Here is a 27,624-nt window from a genome sequence, read left to right on the forward strand (position 1 = left end):
TATATGTGGGACATAATACGTTTTATTCCTGCAGGACAATTCATTTTCATTGCCTTTTTTGTATTGCGTAAATGTTGCATTATCTCATTTGAGTAATTTTTCTCACTTTTCCTATGTATTGCTAGGATATAACAGCATAGGGATTTGACTAGTTTCTAGCTGAGTATTTCTATTGACCAACAAAACTCAGATTGCACTGTGCCTTTATGATATGGGATCTTATTTTGGATTTACAAAAAACTAAACTCAAATGAATCTGTACTTTTGTAGAACATTAAAGGTGTTGTGCCACCATTAATTGTTATTTTATATTATTCAGCAGGGAAAATGAGTTACTTTTATAATTTACCTTGTGTTCCAAAATGCTCCAGTTGCGATGTATTCTCTTCACTTCATTACAGTGGCGACCCCTGGTGTTTAATATGTATAGTAATGTGCGCATTCACTGAGGTGGTCGCACATGCTCAGTTCCATCCTTCATCTGCCACCAGCTGTACCTACTGTTAGAAGCTGTGACAGTAACAAGGAGATAACGGCAGCAGCACACCCACTGAACTGCAAGCCTGAAGAGAATCAACTGGAGCAAATGTGGAGATCTCTGGGTCCATGTGTGATACAGGGCTGGTTCTATTGTCATGTCCTATGTGATGTCTGATTTTCATTTTCATCAATCATGACTTTATATCTTTAACTTTATTTGAAAGTGTCTTAATAACTGTTAAAATGTTACAAGTAAAGTTAGAAAAATGAAAATAAATATGTAAATATATGCAAATTCCTTTTTTTTGCCCTTTATTGGTTTACAATTGACACAATCTACAATGATCTACAGTAGTTTGGGCAAAACAAACTGTGGACTTGTGATACGTAAGGGCGCTGTCAGCTGTGGGCAGAAGCCACGGGTCCACGCAGCTTGCTAATGAAAGGAGTGTTAACTCTTTGTTGATTGTCTGTGAAGGTTCTCAGTTATCCAGGTCATGGTATATCTGTAAAGAATAAATCAAGGCAACTGGACGTACTGTAGATTTCTTGAAAACGTTTCACTCGTTTTTCCAACGAGCTTTCTCAATTCTGAGTGACTGCACAAGAATTCTCTGGTTGATTGTTAATGACCATGCTGTTTGGCCATAACCCTGGGTTCACACCTGAGCGTTTCCCAAACGCACGTCAAACGCGCGTTTTTGACGCGCGTTTTTGTAATAGTGAACGCGCGTTTGACGCGCGTTTGTGTCATTGACTGCAGTGTCCTATGGCCACAAACGCGCGTCAAAACGCCCCAAAGAAGCTCAAGTACTTGTTTGAGCGTCGGGCGTTTTACAGCGCGTTCGTACGCGCTGTAAAACGCCCAGGTGTGAACCATTCCCATAGGGAAGCATTGGATTTCATGTCTTGAGCGTTTTACAGCGCGTTTGAACGCGCTGTAAAACGCTCAGGTGTGAATCCAGGGTTAAGAAACGGTAAGAAGCTGTGTTACGTCAACAGATTATCTGACCAATTTCTGTCCAATCAGACCAATAGTTGGTGTCTATAACAAAAGATCTGTGTGTGTAAACGGCCTTCTGACCAAAAATCTGTCAGATAATCTGTTGGTGTAATACAGCCTTTAGCACTGGCAAGCCACCCGGACCTGTACATCCAAGCCGTGGGGCTTCCTTATTTGACGGCTGCTTCATGGGACTGCACAGCACCCTGTCTCCCGCTAATGAAACAATTAGCACAATGTAAATACCCATTTATTGCTTATAGTTGTTGAATCAGTACCCAAAAAATTTAAGCAAAACAGCTGGATTGCGTTGCCTCACAGCACTTTCGCAGTTCTACTATCGTCGCCCCATGTAATGCCAATGGATACGAGTTAGTGTTTTGCTGCATTACAAATATCTTTGATAAGGTTATTTCTTTTTGCCTATATAGAGTGCTCCATAGAGATTTTCATCATTCACATCAGAACTACAATGGGGCTCACAATCTGTATTCCTATCTCAAGAGCACTCACACACTAGAGTCAACAACCCTTACCATGTCATTAACAAATGATATACTCGCTTGTTTCTTCAGTGGCATTCTCTGCACACTGGTTCAGCACTCTCGCACAAAATGCTGCGTGTGATTCCAGCCTAACATGTCTTTGACATTTATACCCAAACTGAATGTATAATTCTCCCGGTTCCTTCTTGGAATCAGAATGCAGATTGCTTATATACACATCCATCCGAGTGACTTCTCAGCTCCCAAAATGCATTTGCAACTTTACATTTCTGAATTCTGTCCTAATGTAAAATAAAGCAATATTAAAAGAGAAAGCAGAACAAGGTACAGTAAAGAAAAAAAGAAAAATAAATTTACACTATGCAGTTTTCCTTTAATTCTTAGGCCCCCTGCACACAAACGTGTGCGCCCCGTGGTCGTGCACACAGTCCGTGGGACAGCCACAGCGGATCGCTGACCCATTCACTTGAATGGGTCCGCGATCCGGCCGTTCCGCAAAAAGATAGGACATGTTCTATCTTTTTGTGGAACAGAAGTATGGGACGAAACCCCACGGAAGCACTCCGTAATGCTTCCGTAGGGTTCCATTCCATGCTTCTGTTCCGTACCATTCCGCATCTACGGATTTGCGGACCCATTCAAGTGAATATATGAATATGGAATATGGCCTTAATATTATGCTAATTTGGCAGGTTACAGTTATTATTAATGAATGGCAAGTAAGGGCTCATGCACGCGACCGTTCCGTTTTTTTGCGGTCCGCAAATTGCGGATCCGCAAAACACGGAAGCCGCCCGTGTGCCTTCTGCAATTTGCGGAACGGAACAGGCGGCCCATTGTAGAAATGCCTATTCTTGTCCGCAAAACGGACAAGAATAGGACATGTTATATTTTTTTTGCGGGGCCACAGAACAGAGCAACGGATGCGGATAGCACACGGAGTGCTGTTCCGCATCTTTCGCGGCCCCATTGAAGTGAAGGGGTCCGCACCCGAGCCACAAAAACTGCGGTTCGGATGCGGACTAGAACAACGGTCGTGTGCGTGAGGTCTAAGATAGAGAAAATGCTACATGTCTTGAAGAGAACTCTTTGCACCAGTGGATTTTACACGAAGATCCAATTCATAGCCTTTTCTATTCACAACAGACATTTAGTCAAACATGCCAGGAAAAATATACAGTGGAAGAGAAAGTTATTGGAGGTGATTGTGCACTATTGCACTTTAGACTGGTTTTAGCTCCAGGTCTGACATTAATCCATACCTCTTGCAAGACAAAATCTCAGCTGTTATACCCTCAAGAGGCCGCGCATTATCCTGCTCCTTCAATAGGGAGTCTCTGTTCTAACAATGACTCATTCCAAGGGAATCCCAAATGAACAATCATGTCAGTGCTTGAACTTGAGAGCATGAGTGCTGCCTTTTCAAATTAACCCTCTGCTTCTTTGTCAGCTGTGTTATGACTGCATGGAGCAATTGTGTGTTTCCAGTTGACATGTACTTAATATGCACATATATAGTGCCAAAAAACAGAGTGGATTCTGTATTCATCCCCCGGAAAAACAAAGCTTTTTTTTGTGTCCTTACACAGATGAATTTGGCACTGGCATTATTTTACCAGTAAAAAAACCCAGAATATGCTAATATGTTTTTTAGGGCACTTTTTTTTTGGGTGGAGTTTCTTCTTCTAAATAACTTTATTTTCTTGCCAGCCTTCTTTCCCCAATAGTGAAAGAAATGTAAAGAACCTAAAAAAAATGCCACAGCTACAGTATGCTGCGTTTTTGAAAAGAAGGCAAAAAGACAAAATATGCCACCTAATGAACAAAAACACCAGTAGCAAAAAAAATATTTGTGTGTCCTGCATTTCCTATTTCCCATAGACCTTCAGCTAATATGTGAAGCTGCCATTTTTACAGCAAAAAATGCAACAATAAATGCAAAAACACCTATGAGATGAAAAAGAACGCTATCAAAAACCTATGTCTAAAAAACATTGCTGGTTTAGTCTTTTTTCCCACACAGATTTGCCTGGGCTTTTTTACCATAAAAAAAATTCTATGAAGTCCACTACCATTTTTTACATACTGCATGCCTTTTTAAAGCCTTTTTTAGTGGCATTTTTGTGTTAATATGTTTGAATGTCAGGTTTTTCAGGTGTTTTCCCTATAGATAAGGGGATGTAAAAGTGCCTGGAAAAAATACTTTTGCTTCAATATGATGCATTTTTTGAAAAATGTCAGAGACACAAAAAACGGCAACAAATGCCAGTAACAAAATAAAAATAAAAAAGCTTGAATGGCCTGCATTTCCTAATTTCCATAAACCTTCTGCCATCTTTTTGGGGCTTGCATTTTTTCAGCAAGAAACACGTGCAAGAATGCTTTAAAAATGTAAAAGTTCTGAAAAACACCACTAAAAACCTATGAGTTTTTTAAGCATGTCAGGGGGTGCACAACGTTTTCTGGTTGGGGGGCCACATTATCAGACTGAACGAATGATGAGAGCCAAAAAAATAAATGTAAAGGGGTATTAACAACTGGAATATTGTATTTATGGCATATTGAACACACAGTGTATATAATTAATGTCATGAGGAAGGACCTTTATTGATTATGGTCTGAAACGCGTAACACAAGTGTACCTGTATGGAATATTTTAAAACCGCTTGAATAAAGATTTATACCTTGATCATTTGGAGCTGGACCCAAAAAGTTTTTTCTGATCATTAATGTCTAGTTACACTTCTAGGACGCCCATCTAATGGCGGAATACATGAAAGATACATGTGAGCAGCCAGAAGACATAGACATACCTGTTACCAGATGGTTGGGGGTTGCACAGAATGGTATCAAGGGCCACAGGTTGTGCACCCCTGACCTATGTCCATATGCCTTATTAGCGTATATTGACATCATAATAGGGATTCTTTAATCTGGAGCCCCTTTAGTAGGGCTCTTGCACCTGACCATAGCTGGTTATCCAGCAGTGTGTTTTACGCATTTTGCGGAAGGGAATGTCCAGCCCTCTATAGAACAGTCATAACTTTGTCCGTGAAATAGACAAGAATAGGACATGTTCTATTTTTTTTTGCTGGTGCCGCAGGGCAGACATACTGCGCTGTCTGCATCTTTTGTGACCCCATTGACATCAATGGGTCTGCATCTGACCCATTGCAGATCGGAAGTGGACAAAAACCACGGTCGTGTGCAGAGTCCTTAGGCCACTTTCACACAATACTGACCAAAATACAATGCGAAATGCAATGCGAAAGTGGCCTAAGCCAGAACAGAGAACTACTGCAAGCAACAATGCTCACTTTCAAAGACTCAGCAAGATCATGTATTGTAGACGGCATCATGCCACACCATGCTTTTCCTGTAGCCGCCATTGCAGGAGAAATGTGCAGGTACTAGACCCATTGCAATCAGTTTATAAGGCAAGTATGTGCATAAGGCTACATGCACATGAACGTTCCGTTTTTCTTGCAGATAGGATGCAAACCCATTCATTTCAATGGGTCCGCAAAAAATGCGTGTGCTTTCCGCATCAGTATGTCCGTTCCGTAGCCCCGCCCAAAAAATAGAACATGTCCTATTCTTGTCGGTTTTAGTGATTGTTACAATGGATCCGCTAAAAAAAAAAAAACAGATGGCATACGGATGAATGTAGAGGTGGCTGCTCTTTCCATTCACCAATATGGTTATGAAAACAGCCAAACAAACTGCCACGTCAGATGGGAGCCACAACTATCCTGTGGTATGCCAGAAATGTCTATGGGGAGAATACCCATAACGGTACAACTGCACAACAAGGTCGTGTCACGGTTGTAACATGGCCGTTCTGCATTCGAATATCGCACTGTTGAAAGGGGGTTGTTAACAGTACAGACCCACTGAACAGTGCAGTCTTCATTAGTTTAATTAGAGCCTCTCTCTCTCTGTGCTACTAACAATCCGTTCCAATCATTGGGATGAGATTTTCAGAAATCCATGTACTTCCCCCCAAAAACAACCCCATTCAGATGAACAGAACAGATTTTTTGTCGCAAAAAGTTTCTGCAAGAAGATCTGTGAAGCCACCCTATCTTGTAATGTAAAGGCTATATAAGGCTACTTTCACAGTAGCGTTCAGCAAAAACGCTTCAGTTACTGATAATACAACCATCTGGATCCTTTGAGCAGATCCGGTTGTATTATCTTTAACATAGCCAAGACGGATCCGTCATGAAAGTCAATGGGGGATGGATCTGTTTTCTATTGTGTCAGATTGTATGAGAGAAATCGGATCCGTCCCCATTGACTTGCATTGTGGGTCATGACGGATCCGTCTTGCTCTGCATCCCATGATGGAAAGATAACCACAGCTTACTGCGGTTTGCTCTCCAGTATGAGAACGCAACCAAACGGAACGGAATGCATTTTGGAGCATTCCGTTCTGTTCCATTATGTTTTTTCCCCATTGACAATGAATGGGGACAAAACAAAAGCGTTTTTTTTTCCCGGTATTGAGACCCTTACGACGGATCTCAATGGCGGAAAATATTAACGCTAGTGTGAAAGTAGCCTAAGATCAAAATCTGCAAAAAAGTCATTTGTCCGGGCATTCAGGCTCTTTCACACAAGGTCCCTTTTCGAAATATAGTATTAAAGTTAGAAAGTGCTCCAACAACGCAAAACAGGAAATATCGCAGTTGCAGTTCCATTTTTATCATTGTTGAGGTCTCTTGGTGGAAAAATGCTGCAAAAATGTTACACATGAAATGTTTGACACAAAAAAATACATGGTGTGAATGGAAATTGTATTCTTTCTGTTCACTGACAGCTAACATCTGGAAGAAAAGATACAACTAAAACTTCATGGTATACTCCAGCCGTAGCTGTTGATCACACCTGACACACATGAAGCACATTTGTGGTGAGATGCATTTTACAGCAATTGGGAAGTTATATATTTTTTTTTTATTCAAACAAATATGTGTAGTTCTAGGAAGTCTGGTTACAATACTTAAATTCTCTCCGACCCAGACTGACAGTCTGGAGATACTTTTCTACACATTAGGCGAGTTACTGAGGCAATGTGAGATGCCACGCAAGTATCGTGCACAGGTTGTTTTTACTAGTACTTTATTTTACTAGTGTTTTTTGGGCTGTAGAAGTGCCTGAATAAATGCGTGCATTTTTTAGAGTTACAGATTTTTTTCTGTGGTGTTTTTTTGTGAACAGTGTGTTTGACCAACTGCTGTTTTCTTCATGGCGTTTTTTCCCTATAGAGAAGGAGATGTTAAAACACCTGAAAATACCAAAGAGCCACAGCATGTTACATTTGTGAAAAAAAACAGAAAGACAATTAACACCATCTAAATAACAAAAATGTCACTAGAATATGGCCTCATTTCATATTTTACATACAAATTTCTTTGAAAAAAAGCCACTAAAACCACAAAAGTGCAGAAAAACACCAGCAAAATCCTCTTGCACACGAACGATACAGATTAGGTCCGGATGCTTTCAGAGTGCGTTAAAAAAAACTCTTTTGCAAGCAAGTTCTGTCAGTTTTGTCTGCGATTGCGTTCATTGTTCAGTTTTGTTCATGATAAAAAACGGATGGTTTACAAACAACTTCTATGGGGCCAGGGCTGCGTGAAAAACGCAGAATATAGAACATGCTGCGATTTTCAGGCAATGCACAAGTGATGCGTAAAAAACAACGCTCATGTACACAGATTCATTGAAATGAATGGGTCTTTATTCAGTGCGGGCGCAATGCGTTCGCATCACGCATTGCACCCGTGCGGAAAACTTGCTTGTCTGAAAGGGGCTTTAGACCTCATTCAAACATGTCCGATCCACATTTTTTGCAGATTGCACGTGAGCCCATTCATTTCTGTGAGTCTGAAAAAAATAAAATAAAAAGCCAGCACACAGATGTCGTTTTGTGGACGAGAATAGGCTTTTTTTTTAAAGTGCCACGAAAATTGCGGGATACACACTGACTGCATCCATATTTTGCAGATCCCTGATTTAAGGCCTGCAAAACAGATAGGGTCGTCTGCAGGAGGCTTTAAAGAGAAACAAGTGGTCACTACATGAAAAAAACTGACCTTGATGCACATCCACCTAATGGTTTAGGATAATCTTGAGGCCCATCCACCTAATGGTTTAGGCCGATCTTGAGGCACATCAATCTAATGGTTTAGGCCGATCTTGAGGCACATCAATCTAATGGTTTAGGCTGATCTTGAGGCTCATCCACCTAATGGTTTAGGCCGATCTTGAGGCACATCAATCTAATGGTTTAGGCTGATCTTGAGGCTCATCCACCTAATGGTTTAGGCCGATCTTGAGGCACATCAATCTAATGGTTTAGGCCGATCTTGAGGCACATCAATCTAATGGTTTAGGCCGATCTTGAGGCACATCTACCTAATGGTTTAGGCTGATCTTGAGGCCCATCCACCTAATGGTTTAGGCCGATCTTGAGGCACATCAATCTAATGGTTTAGGCTGATCTTGAGGCTCATCCACCTAATAATTTAGGCCGATCTTGAGGCACATCCATCTAATGGTTTAGGCTGATCTTGATGCACATCCACCTAAATGGTTTAGGCTGATCTTGAGGCCCATCCACCTATTGGTTTAGGCCGATCTTGAGGCACATCCATCTAATGGTTTAGGCCGATCTTGAGGCACATCCATCTAATGGTTTAGGCTGATCTTGAGGCACATCCATCTAATGATATGGCATAAAAAGGCTTAAATTATACCACATTCCATACATGTGGTATAATTTGTGAATTTTCACTTTTCTCACTACTTATAAAAAATGTCCAGACAAGGGGTGTGGCGTAGCAGGGAAAACTGAAAATTTTAGTTTCTGGTGCATGGACTGCTGGGAGATGTGCCAAATTTATTAAGAGGTTCCTCTTAAAAAAAAAAATGCCACATTTTGCACTGACTTGTGACCCCTTGTGTTTTTTACATGCTTGTCTTTTATATCTTTTCTTATATTGAAGTCGGTAAGGAACAAGTCCATATCTACAATTACAGATGTAGAGTGTAGAATGAAGTGACAAGGGTGGGGAGTTTACCTTATAGCAGAGTGGAGTGGAGATATCTGTGACCAGGCCAGGTTCTGTGCCTGCCATGGTTGTAGTAGATATAAGGTTATGTGACATGGGTTTCCGTATCATTGGGGATGAACAGAACAAGTCTGATGTAGTGGCAAAACCCTCTAGAGCTCTTTTTTTTTTAGTGTATGAATAGTGCTATTTAGCTTTTTTTAGCTGTCTCACATGAAAAGTGTAAAAATATACACTGGTTATGTGAATATGTATTTACGCAGTTATAGTAATGAACACTGTGTCTTAGTCCTTTTGAGGTTATTTTCCACTACAAATAAAACAAATCTTTAGAAAAGTACAGGACTTAATAGGAAGAGTAAATAACATCAAAAGTTATCAAAGGCAATTTTTTTTCCAGTGCATATAGAAGAACTTAAACTCAATAGCAGCAGTAAGTCCTGCCCGTTACATGGAAACGATCTGAGTCTTTTCACTGTTCAATGTGCTTTCATAATTTTATTTTCCATCATCGGCTTTCTTCTTCTTTAGAAAGAACTCTTCCGCTCATGTGCTTTCCGTTTCTGTCTGTTTAGCTATTTGCCTGGTATACATTTTGGGCCACTTCCTTCAGAAAGGAATATTTTTTTAAACTGAGTATTTAGGGAAAACAACGTTTTTTAGATTTTTTGGGCCATTTTTCTTTTAAATTTCAGTAGGGAAGTAACACGAATGATAAAGCCTCCTACAGAGATGGGCAATCCGTTGTCAGTTTACTACTGCAGTGAGAGGAAGATGTCACTGTGCAATGTAATCCTCATTATAATGGTAGGTATAGAAAAATGTCCACAGAAGTATAATGTGTGATGCTCTAATTGAGTTATTATATGGGAACGGTCTCTGGTCACAGTGATGGTCTGACTGAGTTAGTTAGGTGAGACTGCTTACCGTGATAAAAGTCCAAACCTTCCGAAAAGTTGAATATACGGAATGACTTCAAAAATGATATCCAGAAAATCATCCACCTACTTTAAAATAAAGAAATAGATAAAATAGTCACATATAAGTTAATGTTAAAAAAGTTTTGATGGAAGAGTTCCTTTAAATACATATACAGTATTGCACATTTGGTCTTAAAGTGCAATTAGTGTGGAGTTATATGTAAGTGATTTATTCTCTAATGTTCTATATTTCAATGATTTTTAAAAAAGCACAATTTCACTACATTAATAATATTTCTTATCAGCTGAAATCTGTAAATAAATAAATTTGCACCCAAAAGAGCAATAATTCAAAATAAGCAAATATTCATTAGTGTAAACATTAAAAATCAAATCAATTGAATCGTACCTGTTGTTTAGACCTGCCCCTAAACTGTGAGTAGTTCACTGCTGCAGATGGGGATATTCTGAGCAAAATAAGAGAACTTTTGTTATCATAAAATCCTATCTAGAGACACCAGTGAGCGATTTCTAACTACTAAAATGAAACCTTCCTAACAGGGGTTGATTTATAGGTAATAAATGCATGGTCGATGTAGGTTCGACTACCGGGAACCCCACCAATCACAAAAACATTGATCCTGAACCCCTATTTGAATATGGGCATGGTGATCACACATTCAAGCTACCTCTCCATACACTGTCTATGGGGCTTATTAAATTAAAATTTCTAAATGCATCTATTTCTACCAGTCGCATAGGTATTGAATGGTGCTGTAGTGCGCAGGCATGGTCACCTTTCCATTTAAGGACTCAAGATGCCCGTTTTTGTGATCAGTGGTGTCCCAGCAGTGACACCTAAAGCAGTCATACATTTATCACCAGTCCTGCAGATAGATGTACGGACCTCTACCGTACATGTACGGAGGAAGTCTGGTCTTTAAAATTTGGCAACTGCGCAGAAGCTGGTGCCATGAATATAAATACAGTCCATTTCATGTTAGCAGTGGGCAGTTATATCTACAAATACAGAACTAGGAAGGATGCAATATGTTAGAGAATTAGGGACTTTGTGACCTTGAGATTTCAGTTTGCTGTGATACACAGGTCCGTTTTTGTCTACTAATCATTAAACTAATAGACACTGAGCTTTATCTTGAAAAATCAGCAGAAAATGCTGAAAACAATAAGGGATATGATAGGATCTGTGTGGGCTCTAAAATATAAATATGACAACCAGTACACGCAGCATACTACATTTCTGTATATATTTAGAATGTATGGCTCCATTTATCAGTACATTATTTTTACTTATGTATTATGCAAAAGCAGCCATTTAAGAGACTCCTTTCTCTTCCATAATGCTGTGATAGGACCCTTCTACAGGAGCCGGTAGAGAGGGCAGTGATGGGAATTCAGGACCATTGCTTGCCTATTTAGTTGCATTTACATGCAGGAATCATTCCTTCTGTATAGGGATGAATGATCATTATTACGATTGTTCATTCCCACACAGTTTTGTTGTTTGTTGACAGCGCATCCCTGTATACGCAGAGTGATGTGCTCCCTTAACCCCTTCACTACCGAGCCACTTTTCACCTTAAATCCCAGGCCGATTTTTGCAAATCTGACATGTGTCACTTTATATGGTAATAACTTTGGAACACTTTTACTTATCCAAGGCATTCTGAGATTGTTTTCTTGTGACACATTGTACTTCATGACAGTCTAACGCTGGGTTCACACCTGAGCGTTTTACAGCGCGTTCCTACGCGCTGTAAAACGCACAACAGGCAAGAACCAATGATTCCCTATGGGAATGGTTCACACCTGGGCGTTTTACAGCGCGTACGATCGCGCTGTAAAACGCCCGACGCTCAAACAAGTACAGGAGCTTTTTTTGGCGCGTTTGACGCGCGTTTGGGCCATAGACTCTTTGGACAACACTGCTGTCAATCACCCAAACGCGCGTCAAACGCGCGTTTACTATTACAAAAAACGCGCATAAAAACGCGCGACAAAATCGCGCATAAAAACGCGCGTTTGCGAAACGCTTAGGTGTGAACCCAGCGTTAGGGTACTTTCACACTAGCGTTTTTCTTTTCCGGCACTGAGATCCGTCCTAGGGGCTCAATACCGGAAAAAAACTGATCAGTTTTATCCCCATGCATTCTAAATGGAGAGAAATCCATTCAGGATGCATCAGGATGCATGCTGCGGTATTATCTCCGTCCAAAATTCCGGATCAGATGCCGGATCTGGCGTTAATTTACATTGAAATGTATTAGTGCCGGATCCGGCATTAAAAAATACCGCAATGCCGGATCCGTCCTTCCGTAAAAATTTTAAAAATATATATAACGGATACCTCATATGTGGCGGTAAACTGCTCTATGGGCAGGTGGCATTGGTCAGAAGGAAAGGAGAGCCATATGGATTTTGGAGGCAGATTTTGCTACAATGGTTTTTAGGCACTACAGTGAAAACCCTCAAAAAGTGACCCCATTTTGGAAACTACACCCCTTAAGGAATATGTAGGGAATAAGAAGGGATGTACTGACCACTTTGACCCCCTAAGCGTTTTACGGAATTTAGAAACACTTGGCTGTGAAAATGAAGTTCCATTTCTTCCCAAAAAATTTTGCTTTAGCCCCAAATTTTTCATTTTCCCAAGGGGTAACAGGAGAAAAAGCACCCCATAATTTGTTACCCATTTTGCAGCGCAGATTTTGATGGATTGGTTTACGGGTGCCATTGGTTTTTATTTTTTAAGTGATTGTCTTATGTGGAGGCTCATTTTTTGCGGGTTGAGATGACGGTTTGATTGGTACCATTTTGGTGTATATAAGACTTTTTGATCACTTTGTATTAAGCTTTTTGTGAGGCAAGGTGAAAAAAATTGCTGTTTTGGCACTGTTTTTATTTTTTAGGGCGTTCACTGGGCTGGGTGTATCATGTGATATTTTTATACAGCCGGTTGATACAGACGCGGCGATACCTAATGTGTCTACTTTTCTCTTTTTCCCTATTTTTTACAATTTTTTTAACTTTATTTTGGGAAAAGGACACTTTTTTTGTTTTTTACTTGAAACTTTTCATTAATCATGATTAAGATGTACAGTCGAAACGCGTAGACCTTGCCTGTCTGGTCAGTCTATGGCTTTTATAATGAAGACATAAAGAAATTGGATTTTATCCTGAGCCTGCTGCTGGATTTTTTTCTACTGTTTTGATTGATTCCTGGTCCAGGATCCGTGCACGGCGAAGGAGGACGGTGGGTGAGCTGAAATCCCCCTTTTTCTTATATTTTGAACTTTATTTTTCTATATCTTTTTTTAATTAATGGGACTTCAACTTTTGAGGGTCTGATCCCCTTTACAATGCATTACAATAATTCTGTATTGTAATGCATTGGCTGTAAGTGTATATCCAGTGTAATACAATTACAGCCTTCCTGTCTGTGAGATCCAGGGGGGCTGGATCTCACAGGCTGTCACGGAAGGCAGCCACGATGCCTAAGGAAGGCATCGGGCTGCCATCCAAACCATCGAGTCCCCGTCACAGCAGCGCGGGGATCCGATGAACATGTGGACCCATCAGGATACCGCACGTGCCACTGTCAGCACTGACCGCGGCAGTGCAAGGGTAAATGTGCCGGCATTTGTGTTTTCACCGATGCTGGCGCATACAGCAGGGGTCTGGCTATCAGTGACTGCCAGACCTCTGCAGCTGATCGGAGGGGCGCAGCGCCTGCGCCCGGCCTATCAGCGCGCCATAGCTGTACGGCTCTAGGATTTCTGACCCAGTTCACATATACGGCGCTGGTATCCTGTGGGTTAATCAAAGATTTATGATGCCACATAAAAAACGTGATCACCCAACAAACGATTGTTTACTTGGCAGCGCCTTTACTTGGACCAATTAAGGGGAAGTATGAACATTCATTGTAGATAATGACCCTGATCCTTGGCTTGTGTAAAAGAGCCCTTACCTGCTGGAAATAAATGAGCACTGTACTTGGCTATCTCCCATATAGAGGGGATATATATATATATGTATAGTGTGTGTATATATATATATATCTCATATGCTGCTCACACAGTTGCATATAATGTTACAAATCTGTCATTACATTTAAGACATTTGATGAGCCTCGCCACTTTCAAAAGAGGAGTAAAAAGTAAGTCAGGATTTCAGATTCTAACACTTTTATGTCTCATTTATCATGTGCAACATTTTATAAAGTTGAAAAGTTGAATCTCCACGTTGGGCAACACCCAATGTACTTTTACAGACATAGGCGTACACCACGTTGCACTTGCGTCAAATATATTATTAATGTGCACCATTTCAAAGCAAAGACAGACGTAAACTGACACCAAAACCAGCACCAATGATAAATTCTCCCCTTAATTCTAAAGGCACCATACTTGGTTCCAAAATATGTTCTTCATGATAGTAGATTTGCACAGTATGCATTGTCATAATCCTCTCACAATACATCCCCATGCAACAGTGTACGCACCATGGTAGAATTTAGTATCCTGTGCTTACCTGTGTCATTGTGATCCCCTGACTATTTGCCATTACACTCCCTGTACATTTCGTAGACTAGTGCAATCTGCTTTACAGCAGCCATTATTTAAACCTGGACACAGATGCAATTGGAGGCTTACGATTTCAAGTGCTGTTTTGACGAAGTGTGACGCTAGCTGAATTCTGGCCAAGCTCCATTTGGTAAGAGATACTGCATTCTTAGAGGTCTTTCCACACTCTTCCCTTTGCCAGTAGCAGTCACAGTGAAGAGGCCACTGGCCAGGAGCGTGTCATATTACCACTTGTAATCAAAATGTAATTCATGTAAGAAAATATACACAAACACCACCATTAATTCATTGAAGCTGTGCAGTGTCAGACTCCATATCATATATTGCAAGCTTTCCCTTCATTCCAAAGTAAATAGATCAATTTATATAACACCACTTTGTTAAGCCTAGCACGGAAGGTCACGGATTTAGCCAAAAATGAATCAAATATACATTTGAAAACATAGTAGTTTGGATTGGACATCCTTTCGAATGTTGCTTTATGGATAAAAATATTTTACATGAATGTTTATATGTTCTCACTGCCAAAACGGACTATTTGTTTTAGACAGACCTGTATACTTATATCTTTATTACCCATATAGGAATCCTATGGTGGTGCTTGGCACATATACAGTTAGGTCCACATATATTTGAACAGAGGCGACATTTTTCTAATTTCTGTTCTGTACATTACCACAATGGATTTTGAACAAAACAATTCAGATGCAGTTGAAGTTCAGACTTTCAGCTTTAATTCAGTGGGTTGAACAAAATGATTGCATAAAAATGTGAGGAACTAAAGCATTTTTTATACTCAATCCCTTCATTTCAGGAGCTCAAAAGTATTTTGGACAAATTAAATAATTGTAAATAAAATGTTAATTTCTAATACTTGCTTGAAAACCCTTTGTTGGCAGTGACTGTCTGACGTCTTGAACTCATGGACATCACCAGACGCTGTGTTCCCTCCTTTTTTAATGCTCTGCCAGGCCTTTACTGCAGCAGTTTTCAGTTGCTGTTTGTTTGTTGGCCTTTCTGTCTGAAGTTTAGTCTTTAACAAGTGAATTGCTCTATTGGGTTCAGATCAGGTGACTGACTCGGCCATTCAAGAATATTCCAATTGTTTGCTTTAATAAACTCCTGGGTTGCTTTGGCTTTATGTTTCGAGTCATTGTCCATCTGTATTATGAAACATCGACCAATCGATTTGGCTGGATTTGAACACTTCAGGTCTCTGAAAACCCCAGAATTCATCCGGCTGCTTCTGTCCTGTATTATATCATCAATAAACACTAGGGACCCAGTGCCACTGGTAGCCATGCATGCCCATGCCATCACACTGCCTCCGCTGTGTTTTACAGATGATGTGGTATGCTTTGGATCATGAGCTGTACCATGCCTTCACTATTCTTTTTTCTTTCCATCATTCTGGTAGAGGTTGATCTTGGTTTCATCTGTCCAAAGAATGTTCTTCCAGAAGTGTGCTGGTTTTTTAAGATGTTTTTTTTTTTAGCAAATTCCAATCTAGCCTTCTTATTCTGGAGGCTTATGAGTGGCTTGCATCGTGCAGTGAACCCTCTGTATTTACTTTCATGTAGTCTTCTCTTTATGGTGGATTTGGATATTGGTGCATCGATATCCTGGAGCGTGTTGTTCACTTGATTGGCTGTTGTGAAGGGGGTTCTCTTCACCATGGTAATTATTCTGCGATTATCCACCACTGTCTTCCGTGGGCGTCCAGGTCTTTTTGCATTGTTGAGGTCACCAGTGCTTTCTCTCTTTCTTAGGATGTACCAAACTGTAGATTTTGCCACTCCTAATTGTGTAGGAATTTCTGGGATGTTTTTTTCTCTGTTTTTGCAGATGAAGGATGGCTTGTTTCACCTGCATGGAGAGCTCCTCATGTTTTCTTCTCAGCAAAATCTTCAAAATGCAAGCACCACACCTCAAATCAACTCCAGGTCTTTTATGTGCCTAATTGAGAATGAAATAATGAAGGAATTGCCCACACCTGCCCATGAACAGCCTTTGAGTCAATTGTCCAATTACTTTTAGTCCCTTTAAAAACAGGGTGCCACATGTAAATGAGCTGAAACTCCTAAACCCTTCATCCAATTTTAATGTGGATACCCTCAAATAAAAGCTAAAAGTCTGGACTTTGTGTCCATGTCCAGTATATAACTATAACTTGAATATGTTTTAGTAAACAGGTAAAAAAAAAAAAAAAACTGTGTCAGTGTCCAAATATATATGGACCTAACTGTATAACATGACTTTTCCTTTAGAAAGTATTACTAAAGTTCACCTCAGCGTTAGGAGCCCCTGGCACAGATTCCATACAAAATGGTGGGCAATATAGCATGGCATGCTGCGCTATTTTTTCCAGTAAAATGATGGGCATCATGATGGAAATTTGATGGATTCTAATATAGAAAGGGTGTTGTCGTTGATGTCCATATTGTGACATGTCCTCCATAATAGAGTAGAACAATAGTAGAACAATAAAATGCTGATGGGTAATAACCTTCAGTAACACCTGTGTAGAAGCAGTTGTTTTATCAGGCTCAGGGTCTCAGTTAACTCTGACACGTCCCCACTGTCTCTATTCTGAGTCTCTCTTACCAGGAACTGATCTTGTCTGGTGTTAATCGCAAATATTCTAATCGCAAATTTTTATTGCGAATATTGCCACTTAGAGAATTTGCGAATATCTAGAATATAGTGCTATATCTTCGTAATCGCAAATATTCTATATATTTTTTTCATCAGTGCCCATGATCCCTCATTGCTATTTGCTTTTGGGCCAAGTAGAAGGCTGCAAAATGTTTGCGGATTCTTGCAATCAAGAAAATAATGACTGGAGATCACGAATTTGCGAATATATGAAAAAATATTGCGAATTCGAATATTGCCCCTGCCGCTCATCACTGATCTTGTCTGACAACAGGCTGCAACTTAGTTGGAAGTAAGACCCATAGTGGCCACGACTTCACAGCTTTTTTTGAGGTGGATGCAGGCATACTTTTTTAAATGAAGTGATAAAAAAATCTGCTATTTACACTGGGCAGCACAGTGGCTCAGTGGTTAACAGTGGGGTCCTAGGTTTGAATCTGACCAAGGACAGCATCTGCATGGAGTTTGTATGTTCTCCCCGCGTTTGCGTGGGTTTCCTCCCACACTCCAAAGACATACTGATCTAGAACTTATATTGTGAGCCCCATTGGGGACAGAGTGATGCTAATGTCTGTAAAGCGCTGCGGAGTGTAGTAGAGCTATATAAATGCATGAAATAAATAAATTCTCTATTAAATAAAATTGGGTGAAAGTACAGTGACTCTTTAAGGACAGTGTATCACTGATTCTTTCATATGCCACATACTCTTATTCGGTTGTCTCCCCATACAGTAAAAGACTAATGGTGAGTATAGCATTTAACTCTTTTATGCACAATGTAATAAGGAGTTTTTCAACCCTTGGGAAATATTTGTAGGAAGAAGTTGACATTTAGCTTCCTTTAATTTATTCTGAAAAGCTTTTGAGTATTTATTACCAGTTTTTTTGGCATGGAGGGAGGGGCTAATTTGGTACAGATTACTATATCATCCTCATAAAGTATCCTTAATATTTCCTTAATGCTGGGGATTTGCTCTATGGATCTGAGAGCATGGCAAGATAGTTGAAAATAGTCGATCATAGAGAGCACCCTTGTTAGGTTCCATTTGTGATTCTAAAAGGACTAGATACAGAACCTTGATAACATACTGAATCATTTGCAGAAGAATAGAGGATGAAAAGCCTATTTTATTGTATGTCTATAGTAATACCACATAAACATGAAACTCTCCCATCACCCAAGTTGCTCTTACTGGGATCTTGCTGTTGCTTTCCTCCAGCACTGGCTGCAATCTGAGCTGAGTGGTGACAAGAACTGATGGACCTCGTAGATGTTGTCATTCTTTCCAAAAGAAATGACAAGGAACAGGGTGCACTGTTACACCCTGGTACCCTTTCACCTTTTAGCTGAAATTGCAATTGTTTGAAGTAAAGCTTTGATGGAAAATGTAGGCGCACACCTTCCATTCTCATTCTGATTTAGAATAACTAACCCAATTGAAAAAAGTATTTTTTTTTTGTGTTAAAAATGTTCTTATTTATAAGTTGCAGCTTGGACAGTTGGCTGTAATTGGAGTGCCTTTACGACGGGCACCATGAAGACAGGCATTTTGCTTGGGTTGGGTACTTTGAATCCTATAATGTTCACTAAATGGAGTCTTATCTTGGTACAGTCTCAACATGTTATGCAGCTATAGACATTCATACCATGCATTTAAATACATTGGAATAATCTTAAATTTTATTTAATTTGCACAATTTCACTTTATTTTAACTGGATAAACAGCAAAACAGGCTGCTGCCAAGCACTTGAATTGAAATGCTGTGTGATCGAAGCCATTAAGAGGCAGAACAAGTCATGATCCTCAATCCAGCTTTAGAGAGTACTGATACTGTGTGCGTCCTTGTTCTGCATTGATTGTTTTCTTTTCTCAAGCACACTCAGAGTTGAATTCCCTTTTGCTGATGTTGAGTGGCTTGACCCTAACTAAACATTAGGCTTATCTTGCTCACAAAGCCATTGCTTTGTGAAGCATGAGAGACTTATTTCACTCGTCTCTTTGGAGACAGTTGTTCTAACAGCTTGAATCAGCTTCACAGAAAATTAGCTGAGAATGATCAGTATAAGGGTCCATTCACACGTCCTGTTTTTTTTCATCCTGAAAAACGGTCCGTTTTTTGCGGATCCGTTGTTCCTGAAAATGTTTCCGTATGTCATCCGTTTTTTGCGGATCCGCAAAAAACGGGAGCATGTATACATTTCAATAATCAAATAAAGTTGTTTGGATTTCTTTGAAAAAAAATTGAAAAAAAAAAATAAAAATAAAAAAATAATAATTTGTTATGTGTTTCCAGGAACGGAATCCGCAAAAAACGGATGACATACGGAATGACATCCGAATGTCATCCGTTTTTTGCGGATCCATTGACTTTGTATTGTACCAGGATCCGATTTTTCAGGACAAGAATAGGACATGTTTTATATTTAAACGGACATGCGGAACGGAACAACGGAAACGGACAGCACACATTGTGCTGTCCGATTTTTTCCAGGACCTATTGAAAATGAATGGGTCCAGATCTGGTCCTGATCTGTTCCTGAAAAAACGGAACAGATCAGGAAAGAAAAAACGGACGTGTGAATGGACCCTTAGACTAGCCAGACTCTTGAACAACCCTTTGTATTTGTTTTGTTGAGGACAAATCAAGCCCTATAAAATAAATGTAAATGTATCTGACACTTGGAAAGCAAAATGCACCTGAAAGCAAAGAGCAGGATGAGGAATTTTCAGGAGAGAGGGGCACTTATATGAAGAACACTTGTATGTATACTATGTATTTCATTACTTTGTGTATAATCTGCACCTGATCACTTTCACCAGTTATTGTCGAAGTCATTTGAGGTCATCCTTACAAATGCAAAGATAATGTTTAAGCCTGGCAGATTTACTCTTTGATGGGCATGTGATTATGCATGTCTATATGCGGAGGACTGGAGGAATCCACTCAGCTTGGTGCCTTTGCTCCACTACTGCTGTGTCACTTAAATGTCACCCCTGGATTCGCTGATCTCCATCGTCACTTTATTTTAGACACCCATGGACTCATCATTGTAGAAAATGTAAGTATATTTAAGGGATTATTGGAGAAAAATTCTGCTTTGTGCTTAGTTGTAACCTTACTAAAGAGAAGTAATTTGGAAGTCCTATCATAAATTGATCTTTTACTTGTGTTAATATAATAATTATTGATTCATCATCATTATTATAACATATACAAAGCAAGATAAGAGGTTAGTTGGGACACTTTTCCTTGAATTATGTGCTAGTTTTATAGTCCACTGCTCAACATGATGAACTATATATGGTGTTTAATAAATGTAACCTTATCTGATCGGTAATCACACCAAATCCTTTGTGACAGACACTCTTGAGAAAATTTGTAATAACTACAGGTGAGCAAATTGACTCTAAAATTCGAAAAATTTGACCAGCATTTTTCTTTGAATTCGGATTCTCTCAAATTTTGTATGATACACTGAGAGAATCATGGAGAGAGACGAGAAACAGAGCGAGAGAGGGAGAGAAATATAGGGAGAGACAGAAAGAGAGGGAGGGAGAGTATAAATCAGACAGTTGATTTGGCCAAATTGAATCAGAATTGAATTTTCAGAAATTTGCTAATCTCTGTTAAAAACTATTTCAGATCGACTGAAGTAAGGTGTCCTCAGCATTAAAATTACCAGTAATCAGTGTGTATCAAAGGGACCCACAATCTGAAAGTGGTAGACTAAACCAGACAACCTCTTTAAGCAAACACTTTCCTATAGGCCACTTTCACACAGTCAGTATTTGTTCAGTATTTTGCTTCAGTATTTGTAAGCCAAATCCAGAAGTAAAACCTACATAGAAAAAGTATAGAAATACTTGTGCCTCTTCTGTGTTTTGAACCCACTTCTGGCTTTAAGGAGAATCAAGGATTAAAAAATCTTTTGAGACAGCGCTCCCAGATCAATATGGTTAGAATTCAAACAAATGAATTAGCAGACTCAACTGGTGTAAGGAGCATTTCCTATGTCACTGGACATCAACCATTACATCTAGGGGCCAGGTTAGCCTTCAAACAATTCAATAAAATATATCTGTTCAGGGAACATCCAAATTGGAGATTGTTGGTGAAGGTCAAGTTCCAAAAAGTGCTTGGTTAGGGTGGATATCAATATATAAATGTAAAAGAGAGCGAAAACCAGCGCTCAAAGGCAGCAGAAAGCTAGGATCCCATAAAGTGTAGTTATTGGAACACTATAAGGGGTCACGTACTCCCCTTTAGAGGGTAGTAAATGACATCCACATATTCCCTTTCTGTATCAGTCACATCACCCTCCGGGTATGTTAGTATTTTCATCAAAGTTGATGATGATGATCCAATAGATAGAACCTTAATAGCTCATAAATAGTCTTCCAAATGTACTACAGTTCAAAGGGTATATTTATTGGGTATAACACTTTTATCCTATTGTTATATCCAATAAATATACCCTTTGAACTATAGAACATTTGTAGGACTGTTTATGGGCCACTAAGGTTCTATCAACTGGACGACCATCTTCAACTTGGATGAGAAGACCTACAAACCGTGAGAGTAATGAGCAATCCAGAAAGGGGGTAAGTTGATGTGTCATCTACTGCCCTCTTGTCAGGAAGCTGGGGACGTCATCTCCCCCCGGGGTCGGAGGGTGCGGCGTGAGATACAGGCCTCCCTTCGGCCTGACAGAACCATGGGCGCCCCAGCAGCAACTGCACATATTTAAATAATAGCTGTGGCCTTGCTGGGGTTGGTTCAAGGTCCACACGCACACCCTCTGGCTATAAAGAACTGATTAGATCCTGGCTCAGTGCTGAGTTATTCCACCTTATGGTGAGACATATGAAGCTTCCTAGGCATTTTGTTCGCTGTTCCCTGCTGACTTTCCGTGTACCAACTTTGACCACCCTCTGCTTCTGACCCTGTGCATTCCGTCTTAACCTTGGATTTTGCCTGACTATTCTGGGATTGTGCTTGGGTACCTCGTTCCTGACTGCTTCCTGCCAGTGGGTTTTCCTCCTCGCTGTTTTCCTTAAGCTCTCCTGTCAGAGCTTGACACCTCTAAAGGGGAGCAAGTCACCGCTCATACTGGTCTGATAACTGCACTTAAAGAGGACCTTTCACCTGAATATCTATAATCGAATTATTATACTTCTTTATAGTGCGTCCCCCAGTGATGTCTTGGCAATTTTTTTTTTTTTTATAAAGAACCCCCGTTCGTCCTCTGTGGTCCCCGTATCTTTTGGCTCCTCATATGCTAATAAGAAGACTTGGTTATACTAGGCGTGGACTTGAAGTTCTCCTGGGTGCAGTTATTTTCGAACGCATCTAATCAGAGCGCCCCGCTCTTAGCCAGGGAGAAGGAGCTCAAGTTCTATAAGTACTATAAGGTAGTATAATAATTAGATTATAGATATCCAGGTGAAAGGTCCTCTTTAATGAGATCCTAGCTTTATGCTGCCTTTTGAGATTTTTTCTTTTATTTTTTTTTATATTGATATCCACCCCTGGCTTTGACCTGCAAATACTGACCATATACTAACTGAATGAAAGTGGCAAGACACTATATAAAACAGGTTTACCTGTGTATTACAAAATAATAAAATATACCAAGATACTGCACATTCAGTCCCAAGTGAATGGGGCTGAGCTTGCAATGAATCTGGCAGCCACTACACAGTTTGTGGAGCTGTGTTAGTTATGGTGTGTTGCTGCACCTTCTGTCAGCTTATGGATAGCATTGCTGGAAGTCAAACCCTAAGGGGGCATTCACACAACCATATCCGTTTTGCGGTCTGCAAAACATAGATACCATCCATGTGTACTTTACGGATCAGCATGTTCCACTCTTTGTTAGAAATGCCTATTCTTGTCTGCAAAACGGACAAGAATAGGACATTCTATGTTGGTTTTTTTTGCAGGGCCACCTAATGGACACAGATGCAGACAGCACACGGTGTGCTGTCTGCATCTTTTGTGGGCCCATTGAAATGAATGGGTCCACATTTGATCTGCAAAAAATGCGAATCAGATGCGGTCTGAAAATATGGTCATGTGAAGGCCGCCTAGGATAGGTCATCAATATTTAAGCCCTAGAGGACCTGTTTTATGCTCCTGTGAAAAGCACTTTTTTATAAAAATAGTTTTGTAAAACTTTGCAAGAAATTACACTTTTAAGACATGAAACTTTATGTAGATCTGTGTGTATGTTAAAATATAATTGCCTGTGGACAGCATATTATTTAATATTGTACACTTGTTCCTTGACATTTTCATATTGGTTTATCTATATTTGTTCTAAAAAAAAAAGTATATTTACTTTTTAGTTCATTGTATACTGAATCACAGAAAAAAAATCTATGAAATGTTGACTGCCCTGATTTTTGTGTGTGACAAGATCACTTCAACGTGTCATTTGTTATTTTAGATTGCAAGTGCAGTTCATAAATGGTTTATTTTCAAAGTACTACATTTGCCAACTGCAAAAGGAACTACGTTTAAGTGTGCTTAAACAACAAGCGTGCTTGTTGTTCCAGACGACTTTTCCGAATAAATTCTCGTATGTGCTTGAGGAATAACACTGTATCTGACGATTATATGACTAGTAACCTACATCTTTCACCAGTTTGCCCTACTGCAAGCTCTAATTCTAATTGCCCGTTGTCCCGGAACTCAGCTGAAGAGAGCCCACCTGTTACTATGTCTCCCATACACATAGAGAAGAGGAGATCCTGCTCCTGCCTCTCTCACATACACACAGAAGCAACAGCTGTATGGAGGAAATTATACAGCAATACTGAGCAGTCACCAGCACTGGGGTGAGGTAGTAAAACACTTAGCAGCATTTCTTGGAGTCCCTATGACTTTGTTTCACTGTAGCTGCTTCCTATAAACTGTAATTCTCTATTCTTTGCTGTTAATGCAATGATTGCAGATCTGTCCACATTTGTAAATGTAATGCATTAAATATTTACACATATGACTGTCCAAGCATGTATGTGTAGTGAGTGAAGAGAAGGAAAAACCCGCTCTAAGAGACAACAGAAGAATCGGGCAGTTGAAATCTAGCATGCCCAGCCCTTATATCCCTTAACATCAATCATCAAATGAAAGTGAGGAAGTCTCATACACATTAGATAGTGGGAAATGTACGTAACTGTTCTGCCCAAGCTGGGCTCGGGCAGAAGTGAAGAGGTGGGGTGCTTTAGCTACTGATAACTCCTGAATGGTAGCAGCTAGGCTTTCATACGAGATCAAAATGACAGCATTAGCCCATCTACAATAAAAAAGGTGACTTTTTGGGAGGGTTTTTCCAATCTTAATGTGACTGTTAGGAGGTTAATACTGTGCAGTGTGAATTAGGCCTTATGGAAAGATATCAAGATTAGCTGTGTAAATTTTTTATACCATAAGTTAATATACACAGTAGTAAAAGAAATTGAAAACGCAATAGAAAAGCACACTTAATAAGCTGACCATCTGTTCCAATTACCGTATATACTCGAGTATAGGCCGACCCGAATATAAGCCGAGGCCCCTAATTTTACCCCCAAAAAATGGGAAAAAATTATTGACTCGAGTATAAGACTAGGGTGGGAAATGCAGCAGCTACTGGTAAATTTCAAAAATAAAAATAGATACCGTACCAATAAAATTACACTAATTGAGGCATCAGTAGGTTAAAGGTTTTTGAATATTTATTTCAAAGAAAAACAATATGGTATCAACAATTACTTTAACAGTACAAAAACCAACTAAAGCGAATATTCGATTTTTGGGAAAATACAAGTTCATGCGAATTTTTATGCGAAAATTTGAATGCGATTTTTTTTTTTTTGCGAATTTTCGCAATCAAGACCTAGACTCGAGTATAAGACGAGGGGGCTTTTTGAGCACAAAAATATGTGCCAAAAAACTCGTCTTATACTCGAGTATATACGGTACATCCTGCTTCATTTTCCATTTTTATATAGGCCATGCCTTTGTTTCTGTATTTTAAACTGAATAATAGAATATCAAGTACTATCTCACTATCTTATTTTTACATATATTCTCTTTTCATTCTTGCTTTGAATTGGAATCAACAGTTGTTTAAAGGTGTTTTCTCTTTGAATGGTAACCTGTTATCATCATTATCAGCCTGCGAGATCGTATCTAGAATACCTCACTGCAGGCAAGACGAGGCAGTAGACTAAATTAGTCAGTCTAAAAGTAGCAGGCATTTGTTTTTACATTTATGATTGTGTACTATATTTGGATCCTTTATTGTTCCTGGAGCAAGTGCAAAATGTTGTGTAGCAGCAGAAGAGAAGGTGATAACATAAGTGACTATTAATGCTTCTCCTTCAGAGCTTTCCTGGCCCCTGGCTGTATGCTTTGCTGCTGAATATCTGAGAGACTCATAACTAAAATATGCTGCCATTGTAGCATTTCCTTTGTGGAACTGCTAAAAATAACACCTGTTTTACACATATACATAGTAACATAGTATATAAGGCCGAAAAAACAAAAAACTGTGGGGTAGAAGCCAATTTTCCCCACTTTAGGTGAATAAAAAAATCCTTCCCGACTCCAATCAGGCAATCAGAATAACTCCCTGGATCAACGACCCCTCTCTAGTAGCTATATCCTGTAATATTATTACACTCCAGAAATACATCCAGGCCCCTCTTGAACTCTTTTAGTGAACTCACCATCACCACCTCCTCAAGCAGAGAGCTCCATAGTCTCACTGCTCTTACCGTAAAGAATCCTCTGTACAAACCTTCTTTCCTCCAGACGCAGAGGATGTCCCCTCGTCACAGTCACAGTCCTGGGAATGAATAGATGATGGGATAGATATCTGTACTGACCCCTGATATATTTATACATACAGTAATTAGATCTCCCCTCAGTCGTCTTTTTTCTAAAGTGAATAACCCTAATGTTGATAATCTTTCAGGGTACCTGTAGTTGCCCCATTCCAGTTATTACTTTAGTTGTCCTCCTCTGGACCCTCTCCAGCTCTGCTATGTCTGCCTTGTTCACAGGAGACCAGAACTGTACACAGTACTCCATGTGTGGTCTGACTAATGATTTGTAAAGTAGTAGGACTATGTTCTCATCACGGGCATCTATTCCCCTATTGATGCAACCCATTATCTTATTGGCCTTGGCAGCAGGTGCCTGACACTGTTTTTTACATGCTTAGTTTGCTGTTTATTAAAATTCCAAGGTCCTTTTCCATGTCAGTGTTTCCCAGTGTTTTACCTATTTAGTATGTACGGGTGACTTGCATTATTCCTTCCCATGTGCATAACCTTACATTTGTCAGTGTTAAACCTCATCTGCCACTTCTCTGCCCAAGCCTCCAATCTATCCAGATCCCTCTGTAGTAGTATACTGTCCTCTTCAGTGTTAATTACTTTACACAGTTTAGTGTCATCTGCGAAAATTTATACTTTACTGCGCAAGCCTTCTACAAGATCATTAATAAATATATTGAAGAGAATAGGGCCTAATACTGACCCCTGAGGTACTCCACTAGTGACAGGGACCCAATCTGAGTGTGTACTGTTAATAACCACCCTCTGTTTTCTATCACTGAGCCAGTTACTTACCCACATACAGACGTTTTCTCCCAGACTTATACTGTATAGTATATCATTTATATAAAACTATGTAAAAAAAAAGTTTATTCTTTAAAACTTACAGTACAGACCAAAAGTTTGGACACACCTTCTCATTCAAAGAGTTTTCTTTATTTTCATGACTATGAAAATTGTAGATTCACACTGAAGGCATCAAAACTATGAATAAACACATGTGGAATTATATACATAACAAAAAAGTGTGAAACAACTGAAAATATGTCATATTCTAGGTTCTTCAAAGTAGCCACCTTTTGCTTTGATTACTGCTTTGCACACTCTTGGCATTCTCTTGATGTCCTGTTGAAAAATAAAGAAAACGCTTTGAATGAGAAGGTGTGTCCAAACTTTTGGTCTGTACTGTACATTTAGGCCTCTTGCGCACAACCCTATGGCTTTTTCAGTATTTTGCGTCCGTTTTTAACTGATCCGTTGTTCCGTTTTTTTGTTTACGTTGTGTTTCCATTTCCTTTCCGTTCCGTAGTTCCGCAAAAAATCTCTGTATGGTTTCCGTATGCGATCCGTTGTTTGCGGATCGCAAGCAGAAACATTAAATGTTTAATCATTAATGTAATGTTTAGTAATGTGTTTTAACACTCTACACATGGGCAAAGTGGGCATGGATCCGCAAAAAACGGATGACCTACGGATGTGTTCCATATGCATTCCGTATTTCTTGCGGACCCATTGATTTGAATGGAGCCACAGATTGTTATTTGCG

The 27,624-nt window shown here is 39.6% G+C and overlaps 1 protein-coding gene and 1 long non-coding RNA gene across 2 annotated transcripts in view; one reads left to right on the forward strand and one right to left on the reverse strand.

The window, feature by feature from the left end:
* LOC122937923 (nuclear factor of activated T-cells, cytoplasmic 1-like) overlaps window positions 1–27,624 on the forward strand; it is a 206,036-nt gene that overhangs the window by 82,642 nt on the left and 95,770 nt on the right.
* On the reverse strand, window positions 1,464–14,620 carry LOC122937924. Its single transcript, XR_006389947.1, has 4 exons — window positions 14,543–14,620; window positions 10,398–10,455; window positions 9,996–10,075; window positions 1,464–2,270 (listed from the first exon to the last, which is right to left on the reverse strand). It is a non-coding gene; the product is annotated as an uncharacterized LOC122937924 (long non-coding RNA).

The sequence above is a fragment of the Bufo gargarizans genome, chromosome 5 (genome assembly GCF_014858855.1).
Source record: "Bufo gargarizans isolate SCDJY-AF-19 chromosome 5, ASM1485885v1, whole genome shotgun sequence".
Taxonomy (NCBI): Eukaryota; Metazoa; Chordata; class Amphibia; order Anura; family Bufonidae; genus Bufo; species Bufo gargarizans.